Consider the following 10,656-nt stretch of genomic DNA (forward strand, 5'->3'; position numbering starts at 1 on the left):
GAAGCTTTAAACCACGCACTCGTTACGCAATTCGCTTGATGTGACGCCTCTTCCGAACCTACTCTTCTTGCACACAGTGATACATAAGTTAATGCGTTTCCTCGTCATGGATGACGCTTGTATAGGTTTTTTTGCGAAAAAGTTTTGAGCATTGGCGTGCCTCTGTGGTATAGCCCTTGCTTGCCATGCAGAAATCCTGGTGGCTTGAGATGTGCTTATAGCAGGGTACCCCTACAAAGAACACACAGGACATAGTTTAACAGGGCGAGCGCGAACATCTAAGCGCATCGTCAAGGCACCTTGAACCAACTAGACCCTTTTGTCGCATTACTGACAGTAAGGCTGGATTCTGGTCCTCCTCGAACCCTGGTTCCTTTTTTATAAGTGTGCACGATAGCTGCGACGGTGGTGGCGGCGACGGCGATGTCACACGATTACGCTACAAAAATTGACTGTTGCGAGCTCATGACAGCTTACACTGTGCAACGTGGAGCTAGAAAAGCCCGTCTCACCGAAATATGTGAATCCGATCGCGCACGCCGGCAACAGCGATAAGTGGAGAAGATCTTAAAGACCTTGAGTGGAAGAGTCATCGAACACTGACGCATGACTGTTGCCCATGTGTCAACACTAAACAAAAGAATGTCGACATGCTTGTGCGCGAACTACGATATGAAGGAAATACAAAATACGTATGCGAATATTGAACATGAAAAGGCAACAAGATAGGAGAGAGATAGTTCAGATTTGTTCGTCCAATGGTTAACCGGGACGCACGTTGGCATTGCCTTCTTGAACTTCAACACCCTGCTTCTATTAGGACGCTACTGATCAGTTCAATAGACCACCTTTGGTAACGTACTCGTCTTGTTTAAATGTTTAAAGATAACGTCATAAGCACTGCCGTAATTATATCTCAAAAAACATACATGAAGCACCTAAACACTCTTTTTTATCTTTATTGTCCTAACAGTAGCACCAGATATTCTGAAAGAACTTGCCCCACATATGGTACGTCAACTTGCCACTTTCTACAAGAAGTCCGTCGGTACTGTTGGCGAGCGCAGTAATATTGACAGGAACCCAGTTTGATTTGGCTTTTTCTGGATTTGAGAGATTGTATACGAAGTAGCCGTCGAAGGTTACCTTCGCAACGAAGTGGCATTGCTGGAATAAAAGACAAGCGAGAATATTTAGTTCTAATCCCTGTGCACACGCGCAAACGAAGATGCTTTATGTTCTCTTTAGCAAGGTGCACCCGAAAATTGTGCGACCTATCACACATCCAGCGGAGGTTGTTCTACTCCACTTCCATTATAACACGACAGCACAAGCCGGCAATCAAACCAACGACCTAGCGTCTAGCGACAAAATATGCAGAAGTATCACTTACCGTGGAGAACACGTTCTTTGCAATACTGCCACTTTGATAGCGCCAGATGTCGATGACTGTCGACAGGTATTCATGATTTAGATTAAGCTCAAATATATCCGGAGTTAGCCATGGATACCTGACCGGAAGCGTAGTGTTTTCCTTAAGGCTGAAAGGACAATATATGCCTTCACGAACGGACCACGAAAAATATCCAATGCAATTAGTTTGTGGCAATCCTCTAAACTTAGGTGGGTAGCAGTCACCGTATATCATCCAGTCTACCGCAGCAACCACTGGATGTCTGAAAAAAAAGCAAAAAAGTGGCAGTGTTCCATATGTTGTGTTCAGAAGCCGATTATCTCAAAAAATAAAGCTAGAGCCAAAATGACGTGACACAAGACAATTCCGTTTCAATGTAGAACTTCTCGGTTAATCAACACATTTCGGATTTTTTATTGATGTCCATGGTTATTCATAAATATTGAATGTGGTAACCTTAACATGTAGCTTTACATTGAGGCCATACCGCCTTCGCGATATCAGCCTGCCCTTTACGTTATATCACGTGTCACCTTGCACTCGCGCCATTTAGCCAACTCATCGTCATTCTGACGCACCTCCCACGGGAAAGCTGTGTACCCGCCGATTGGTCCATTCACTTTCATTTGCTTTTTTCGGCGGGACTGCGCAAGGTTGGAACGGGCTTCCTGCTGACTTCGTGCACCGCTCCAGTATTAGCATCTTCCAAGCAGCGATCAATCAGAAATTAACGCTACTGCAATAGCCCACCCCTTCAATGTGGCCCTTTAAATGTCAACGAAACCCAAGTGACGCGTCATTAAAGCGTGGACAAACATTAAACCAGCTTACTCTCTTTGAGAAGACCGATTCTTCCAGTACTCGTATTCATTCGTGAGGCCCCAGCTGTTGATATATCCTGACGTATTTTGCCTTTCAATGTATATTTGGGCCAGGCGTGTCAAATTCACCCGGAAGCAGCCAACTGCGTTCGAATGAAAGGGAAAACGTATAAGGATTCGGCAATCGCCTGCACGATTTTACTGGTATGAAAATTGGTCAAAACGCCTCATAAAATATACAACAAATGCTTCGCTGCATATCAATCAATCGATCGACGCATTAACCTATCACGGCAGCTATAATTCGATCACACATTACGCGGTGCCACAGAGGAAAGATGCAAGTTAATGCTTTGAAGAGCGATGTCACATGCGCAGCTTGGAAACAAGTATATCACGTTCACAGCCATACATGACGTTCACACTGATTGATATACATTACGACAACAAACACGGAATGCATTAAAGTACGCTCCTCCCTAACACGAGGACAGTTAGCAGAACTTCAATCTCTGTCTTAAATTTGGACTTGTGACACACCAATGCCGATACTTTCATATTCTCGGAGGTCACAAATGTCCAACAATTATGAAAGCTCCTTGGAGACGCGTAAATACGATAACGACAATTTTACACACTACAAGCGTTCACGTAGCCCCGCATTCTGAAAATTTTGAGAAAAGCAAGCGCTGCTATCTAACTTGGCTCAACGCTCGGCAAATGAAAATGTGCTTTTTTGATTTAGAGACGCGTGCTCTAAGGACATTTTCATGCTGTAAAAAAATTGTTCAGCGCTGTCGCCTTCAAGAACTCCACGCAGACTTCTGTGTGTTGCTCACTTTTGCAGAAATGGCGTGTTTTTTATAATAAGTGAGTTGCTAGACGTATTACGTTTTCATACTCAATCAGAGAAAACGATTGCCCGATTATTTATGGGGGATGTATTCGATTTATCTGTACGCTTCAGACAGTTCACTGTTGATACGGTGCTTCGTCCAGACTTGCCGAAGCGTTGTCGTGATTGTACCTAAGCCTCTATTTATTTTGTCCGGTAATTTTGATGTGATATGTTCGTGTGCATAGCCTCACATGCCACACAAAAGCGCACAGGGTACTCAGTCACAATTTCAATCAACAACACACGGCTTAGACATGATAGCGCAATGAATGTGAATAGCTCTGAATTTTCGCTAATCAGTTCCCGAATTAAAGGAAATTTGTATTATATAGCTGTTCATAACAAATTTTTCAGCTAATTTTGATTATATCTTGCTATCAGGTTGTTCAACTGCACATAAAACTTACTAATAAGGACCTTATTGAATTCGGCGACAGATGTCGAAATAGATAGGAGTGTAAAATTGGTACACAACCGGGGTTTATCCCGCAGTTTTGTGAGCTATTTTGTCAAATATACCACCAAATTATAAAAAAAAACATGTATGCCTCTCCATAGCGTTAACGCTCGCTCCTCAGATATCTACGCGTGCTATTGTGAGCACTACCTCTGTTCTTACTAGTGCTGCGGCAGATAAGCATTACTACATTTGGAGCCCGCTGGTCTATGATTATCACTTATTGACGTTTCCCGTGAACACCTACCGATAGCGTGGCGCTAACGACACAGCAACTGCTCGCTTATAATGCAGACAACAGCAACTACACATACCTCTGTTAACCATGAGCGTAAGAACCTAGAATAAAGAGGTAGATGTTAAAATTCGAAGCACCGGCAACAGCGCAAGGATTGCTTAATAAAAACACGGTTGATCCCTCCGTCATAGGAATCGGATAACACGAAAGTAAAGCGTGCCCTTAGAGAAGTAACTGAATGCTTAATTACTGTACATTGATATAAGAGAGTTTGCACAATGTATATTGATGTCTGGAAGCTAATGGCGCCGTTTAACGTGTATGCACCCACTATGATGATTGGTGGTACATCTCCATCCCGACGACTAACGTCCATGTTAAATGATTAAACAAACGCTTGTGGTAGCTGTAGTAGTTAACGGTGAAAGCGTAATAAGAGAACGAGGTGCAATAGCCAGAAGAGTGTCGCATATTGGACGTAGAACTGGTTCGCCATCCCGCGGCATGTTAAAATGTGATTGAACACAGCGGCCGGACTAGAGGGAAAGGCCAAGCGCGTCGTGCCGCCCCGGTAGCCCGGCCGCGATTTTTCTCGGGGCGAGCGCGTGAGCATGGAACGCGGTGTTACAGCCAGGTGAGGCAGGTGCGCGTCGGAGAGCTATTTTTGGTTTGTATTGGCGTGATGCTAAGCGAGGCCGACGCTTTTACGACGCTTGGGCAAAGGTCGCCACCTCGCGGTGTGTTAAGGCATTGACAAAATTCAACTTCTATTGAAAACGCGCCGAATGGGACGGACGCGTAACGCGTTGCAGGTGCTAGTCGCGGAGGCCACAGCAATGACGAATTACTTTACGTTACCACTCCCAGAGGTCACCACCACCCAGCCGACCGGGAGAGTGGTAGATGTAAAAGGCGCGTTCGTAGAGCGTCCAGAGTCTGTGACCGTGGCGCAGTGGATAGCGTGCCCGGCATCTGTTGTTGCGGACCGAGCGGTCGTGGGTTCGATGCCCGTTGGCGGTACCTTTTTTCCTTTGCCATCTGATTGTGTATATTTTTTCGACGTCATTTCCGTGACGGAAATACGTCACTGAAGTCTTGGTGGACCCCGGCATAAAACACTTTCGTGTTAAAAAAGTCACAGTTTCGCCGCAACGGCAAAGCAATGAATGCGACAGCAAGAAACTAATGCTATACGAAGTAAAGCTCGCCAATGGATACTCTCAGTTTGAACAGCGCTCCTGTTGCAAAGGCGGCCGAAGCAGCCAAGCAAACTAGCGTGCTTCAAGTGTCGAGCTGTGACACTTGATAGTTCGCGCTCATCGTCTGTTTGTTCGTTTATCGGCGTCCCTTCAGCTCGAGTAACTTCCGTAACATGAGCGCGGACACCACGGTGAAAGCTTGAAACAACCCTCTTTTCCTCACCGCCAGAAAACCGCGCGAGCAGACAGCGGAAGGGCAAGGTTCTCCCTGCGCAAATATAAGAAGCGAGCGAGCTCGCCGACGACTTTTAAATGCGCCCGTCGCGCTCCTAGCGCCATCTCGCTGGTAATGAAGAAACGCTTATAAGCGCCTGCCGTCTCTGAGTCCGTCCAGCGGTAAAGGGTGTGCATATAACGCTCGCCGTTAGCTACGTCAAGGATCTGAGTTTCGTGGCGTAGTGGTTAGCGCAACTCGATGCGGAGCAAAAGGTCCCTGGTTCGATTCCGCGCTTCGTAAGCATTTTTCTTAATTATTTTTCTTTGGGGCTTTTATATATATATACATACTTATACATATACGGTGCATGACGGCGGCGACGGCAAAATCCAGCCGAGACTGTCCATATAATTGCTATCGCAATAAAAAGTGACTTCATGCAACGCTACTTCAACAACCTGAATTCATCAGGAAGCGATGTCTTTTCGTAATGATGATGATCATTAGTAGTAGCTTTGATTGCTGCAAAGACACTGGGGTTAAGTAGCATCGAGCAAAAAGCCTCTCATTTTAAAGCGAAGCTGTCTAAAGGTCGTTTCACATGACACAAAACAGAGCTATTTTCAGGCTGCGAATTCGCTCGCAGCGAAAAGAACCGGCCGCTCGCTCTCGCCGCCGCTGTCAGCAGCGAGCGAGCAACATGTCGGAAATGTTTCGCTCTGTTCGCAGCGGCGGAGCGATTTTTCAGTCGAGACCCGTCGAAATTGCGCCGAGTTTGTTTTGATTATGGCCGTTGTTGCGTATTCTCGTGTGAATTTAGATTGGAAAGTGCGTTTAAATGACAAAACACGCGTGCGCTTCGCTACCGGTGATGTTCTGTTCTGTTCTGTTCTAACTGTTTTGCTGTGGAGAGGTTGAGGTCCATATTGCCTCGGCTACTCCATATTACGAAGTTATGCAGCGAAAAAAAAAAAAAAAAAAACAAGATAATACTGAACGGTACCTAAACATGAACAATGAAAAGTTAAGAATATCATAACGCACAGATTGTTACATTACAATCGAAAATTATGCAGTGTCTGCCATAAACAACGGCAGCAAGCAACTTTGCGCGCTGCGCCAGTCCCAGAACGAAAATCGCATAGCATTCGCATTCCATGTCAAACGAAACCGCCATTAGCGGCGGTTGCGAACAGAACGGATAGAGTGAACCGAGCGATTTTCTTCGCTGTAATCGCGGCATGTGAAACAGCTTTTAGTCTACTCTGCACCGTCGCCCTAGTAGTAGTGGTAGTAGTAGTAGTAGTAGTAGTATTAGTAGTAGTAGTAGTAGTAGTAGTAGTAGTAGTAGTAGTAGTAGTAGTAGTAGTCGCCGTAGTGGGCGTCACGCATGGTTGTATGCTACGGACTTTTTAACCTTGCATTGCCTATCACTCTCACCAGCGATCAGAATTTTGCAGGCTTCCGCAGTAGATACGGTATGATTATCCAACGTTTAGCAGTCGCACAAACTATTGTCAGCGTTTTTCGATATCCTAAGAAAATGTGTCCTACAACATTTATTATGATGATATCAATCTCAATCCTATGAACTGCACCTATTGTCGTACAGCTTTAGTCATTTTTTGGCTTTAGACAAGACCAGCTTTCTTGCTGTTTTCTTTTTTTTTAACCTTGACAATCCTTGTTTTTAAGCCTTGTATACTTCCTGCTGCGAATGTAATGCCGTCTGCATATCTATAGTTGGTTAACATTCTTCAACCGATTTTCATCCCTATATCTCCTTTTCCCTTATCAATTTTCTAGTTCAAATAGAATGTATCAGTTAGAAAAGCATGGTAAAGGGATAAAACTTTTCCCGAATGATTACTAAACATTGAATCAATCGGCGTTACCAACATTTCTACAGCGAAAGGCTTCTTGTGCAGTGTTCGTGTTCTTCAGTAAATATATAGGGTTTTCGGGAGTGCCTGTTTCTCTAAAATATACTTGGAGCAGTGAGGAGCAAACTTAGTCATAACTATTGTGATAATCAATGAAACAATAATACAAAGGCTTCTGACATCTTTTCCATCTTTTCGAGTCGCCCTGTTTATACAGTGGCATAAATAGAGTGTACTTCCTTTACCAGTTGCGTTACTTCTTTTAATTTTTTTCTGTCGCCTGGTATTATATAACGTCATATCCCTGCTATAGCCCTGAATAGGGATGCAGTGTGTATGTATAAATAAATAAATAAATAAATAAATAAATCTCTTCCAGTCTATTGGCGTCTATTGGCCCTTCTGCCATTTTAAAAATTTTGTGCGACAGCTTGGAGATGACTTTGATCAACTTTTGTTCAAGAGCCTTTGCGAGTTTCATAGGAATGCTGTCTGGCTTACTTGCGCTACTGGCGGGTAGGTATATAGGCCAATCATCCTAAAATTGTTTATTCTAACAATAAATTTTAATCATACATAAATTCTCTGAAGCAGAATGTCTTACATTGACCAATATATGGGCAACAGAGACCAAGTCATGTACCAAGCCTACCGATACAAGAGCCTTGTCCCTAATATCTTCGTTAAAAATGCCATGAAGTAGTATTGTCTTACCGATAACAAGATCCAGTGGGCGTAGCTTATTTGCATATTGATGGCACTGTGAAATGCACAAGAAGAAAGTGCATAATTGCTAGTATAACACTTGCAATTGTGAAATATGAAAGCATTAAATGCCACTGAGCTTGACCTGCACGGTATGTCATGATGCGCCAAAACGTGTCAAAGATATTAATCCTTTATCCTGCAGTTCTAACCTGATATTTTTTCTGAACCTGATGTGCACCTAAACCTGGGACTGTGTGGCTTGATTGCCTGATGGTTCTCTTTAAATTGTGTCTAAGAAAGCAAAACGAGGCCTAAAGTTCCCCTTCTTTTGTTCATGTATAAAACAAGCATTTCTTAGACGATAGAAACAATATAAAGACTGTTTGTGGCATCTCGAATTTGTCGCTGTTACACTAGGCTATGTGTTGCAGGTGACGGGCAACATAAAGGTAATTGCTGAGCTCGAAGCGACTTGGCTTCGTGTTTTCTGTGCAGAATATAGTTCTCACCAAAAGCAAGCACGACCGAGAGTCGTGGACATATGTTCGCTCCCGCTCAAGTAAATGCGATTACCTAATACAACGTTCAATAATATGAACTGCGCGCCATTCGACGCTAACGAATGCACGGATGCACTTTCCTAAATTTTATAACACAATTTGTTTTAAAAAGCTCGCTTAAAACAATTTGCTTAAAGGCTGCAAACACTAATATGGTACGCACACCATTTTCGCCCAGTCTCCGACTGCGTTTTCTTGGTCTGCCTGGCCGCGTTTTCCAAAGCTTGCATGATTGAAGAGACTTCTGGAAACATCTAATCATTGTTGTACCAGTGTTCGCGCATATGAAAAACAGCGCCGTGGTTGATAATATGTGCAGACGCCGCGCATAACGGCAGCTGTGAAGCACGTTTCTCCCCCTAGACACAAATGTTTTCCGTTTACACAGACAACTGCTTTCCCAAGAATAAAATTAAGGATATCGAGTTTCGCAACACCATTACGGAATATTCACTATAAATAAATCTTTCATAAATGTTAGTCACTCGTAATAAAAGTAATACCATCATGATGTCCCTACTTATGTGGCCATCCCCTTGGCCTAATTAACAGTTGACAGCTTGTCCATAAGGCCACCATTTGCAACCATATTCATTTACTGACGTATAAGAATGCGATTAAGTATCATACAGAACTGAAAACGAAAAAAGTGATTTTTCATCAAATGCATTTATGTATTATTGCAGACGGATACTCTAGTTTCATACTAGTTTCATCTAATGTGAATTGTACCCCAGGACAATAGCTTAAATTTCGAGGACTGGAGGTTCTAAGCTTTTTGTACGCATGTTTTGATCATACTTTCTACTTACTACATTTACCCATTACGTTGCAATTAAGCAAACGAATTCACGGTGCAATTCCGGGAAACCAGCGTGTGTAAATGAGGCTTTCTGAAAGGTAGACTTAAACTCAGCCTGCTGAACACTAAATGTAGACAGTAGCTTGAATAAAAAGATATATTGCACACTTATACTATGTACTTACGTTGTGTACGTGTTCGCGTGGTATTTCCCGCAGAGCGATTGAAGTCTCTGCACAAACACAGAGCTGGAAATGCCGCACGCGACCTTTAAGCCTTCGCGCTCTTTATTGCTCCAATAATGAAGAAATGTGGGGGCCTTACAATGCTGAACGCTCGTCTAAGAAGGTTTCGTCTTCAAAAAAAAATGAACAGCGGATATTCTAATTAAAAGAACATGTTTGTCAGCACAAGAAAATGCCGCACTTTCGTTCTAACTCCAATGCATGGCCTTACAACTCAATACTTATGGTGTAAGCATAGCATATTTTTGTTAACAGCTCAAGTCCATTCATGTTTAAAGCTGTATGATTAACACGTGATTGTAAACGGCCATAATTGTTCGTATTTTCACGCGAGATATTACAATGATAAACATCTTAGATATTTTAAGCGGAGGGTTGTAAGCAGTCCTGGTAGCAGTCCTGGTAAGCAGTCTAGTCTTGTCCAGTATGTCACAGAAGCTGAACCTATAAGTTTTTATTGTTGCCCAGGAGCTCCTGGCAGCCTGACCCTATCTGAACGACTAGTTCAGGAAGAGACGCCAAACCAGCGTCTGCAACAAAGTCGACGGTATAGATCAATCTGCTTGAGAGTTGTCTGCAGAACTAGACTCCCGAAAAAAACTGCTCTGCAATCCCATCCGATGCAAGAAGACTGCGGGTCTGCTCTACTCCTTCACTCTTGAGACTTGTGACCGTTGCCCTGTCACCTGTATGCCAGCCTTTGTTTAGTTTGAACTTTTGCTTTAGTTAGCCACTGTTAAGCGTATGCTCTTGAACTGTTAGATAATCGCGACGCGCGTTGTCCTAATTTTTTATCCATTATAAACATCTCGCTACTTGCGTTGTGCCGTAACCAGTGATCGTTCCTAAATATATGCGTGCTACGTATTTATTCTCTTCGTCATTGTTTATATTATTCTGTGTATCGCTGTGCAGCATATAAACATCTCGTTTTTTCCCGACTCCGACTCATTTACTTTGTCTGCTTGCGTAGCGGAATGATGAATGTCCACACAGCTCTGGAAACGAATAAATAATTTAGGGGCTCGTTCGCAAAATTTCGCGCAGTCTAATTAGTACCATGAGGTAGCATCCTATAGACAAGCAGAAATGTACACTTCGCTAATTGTTCTGGTCACCGGCTCGCGGTCAAGATAACACCTAATAATTTCCCTCACCGGCAGTTGATCCTATGATTACATGAACCACTTATTATTAGGTTCCGCAATCCGTGT

At 43.4% G+C, this 10,656-nt stretch overlaps 1 long non-coding RNA gene across 1 annotated transcript; it reads right to left on the bottom strand.

Moving 5' to 3' along the window:
* Positions 1-964: 964 nt before the first annotated feature.
* On the bottom strand, positions 965-2,374 carry LOC119371706 (uncharacterized). Its single transcript, XR_007417811.1, has 3 exons — positions 2,246-2,374; positions 1,394-1,676; positions 965-1,167 (listed from the first exon to the last, which is right to left on the bottom strand). It is a non-coding gene; the product is annotated as an uncharacterized LOC119371706 (long non-coding RNA).
* Between the last annotated feature and the right edge of the window lie 8,282 nt (positions 2,375-10,656).

Source organism: Rhipicephalus sanguineus, chromosome 10 (genome assembly GCF_013339695.2).
Source record: "Rhipicephalus sanguineus isolate Rsan-2018 chromosome 10, BIME_Rsan_1.4, whole genome shotgun sequence".
Taxonomy (NCBI): domain Eukaryota; kingdom Metazoa; phylum Arthropoda; class Arachnida; order Ixodida; family Ixodidae; genus Rhipicephalus; species Rhipicephalus sanguineus.